The following is a 1,023-nucleotide window of genomic DNA, read 5'->3' on the forward strand; positions in this document are numbered from 1 at the left end:
GGGGATGATGAAAGGGCTTTCTACGGGCAAGGATGGCAAAGGGTGGCAGTGACGGAAAGTCAGGCAGCCTGTCCTGTCCTGTCCTGTCCGTCCGTCTTTTTGTATCATGAATTGGAAAGACTGCAAGGGGGAGGGGAGGTGCTTGTGTCCAAAAGGAGGAGTTATTCAGATTCATTGCAGTGGGCGGCGGCTGCAAAAAGCACCATTCTTCTTGTTTTTGCTCTGCAAAACAGCCTTTTCAAGGGTTGGCTTGGGTGACAAAATGTCTTCTGTAGGCGTGGGTTTGTCTCCCTCTCCCTAAGATGTGTCCGGTATAGGCCAGGGTGCCACTCAAGGCCGTAACCAATTCGGGTTATAGCTTCTCGGCCTTTTGGCTAAGATCAAGTGTAGTTTCGGAGGACGCTACCTTGGTCGGTACTGGAAGGTGCCTGGGATTGCACGTCTGCCGGCCTTGAGGAAGTGTGTGCGCCTTCTGGTGACACATAGCCCTCTCGTGCCTGGACGGTTCCCAGGCAACGGGAGGCGATCACCTTTGTTATTTTGAAGTCCTACTGATAAACAGAAAAAAAAAAAAATTAAATCTGTTCTTATCAGTTTAATATCTGATACGTCCCCTCTCTGGGGACCATATATTAAATGGATTTTTAGAACAAGGAGATGGAAAAAATCTTGCTCTGTCCACTCCACGCATTGACCTGGTATTGCAGTACCTCCAGGACCGGTGCACCCCTTCTTAACCCAGTTTCCAAAAGCAGAGCTCAATTCACCTGATTCAAATGAGCCCCATTAGTGAATTGAAAGAAAGCAAAAACTTTATATGCACCTCAATTTGGCCAATTCACTTTTCACACTTTCACCCTTTTTTTATCTTTCACACCTTTTACTTGCTTTATTGATGCAAAAAGCTGTGCCAAATAGCAAACTCATCTCCACTCAACTTGACCAACTCTGCTATGTCCCGTGCAGTATCTTATTCTCAGTCTTATCTAGATCATTTGCAATTGAATAGAATAGATCCCTTTT

At 45.9% G+C, this 1,023-nt stretch overlaps 1 pseudogene; it reads left to right on the plus strand.

Annotated features, from left to right (window-relative positions):
- Window positions 1–525: 525 nt before the first annotated feature.
- On the plus strand, window positions 526–732 carry LOC142260710 (U2 spliceosomal RNA; annotated as a pseudogene).
- The last annotated feature ends 291 nt before the right edge of the window (window positions 733–1,023 follow it).

This window comes from Anomaloglossus baeobatrachus, unplaced genomic scaffold (genome assembly GCF_048569485.1).
Source record: "Anomaloglossus baeobatrachus isolate aAnoBae1 unplaced genomic scaffold, aAnoBae1.hap1 Scaffold_169, whole genome shotgun sequence".
Lineage (NCBI taxonomy): Eukaryota > Metazoa > Chordata > Amphibia > Anura > Aromobatidae > Anomaloglossus > Anomaloglossus baeobatrachus.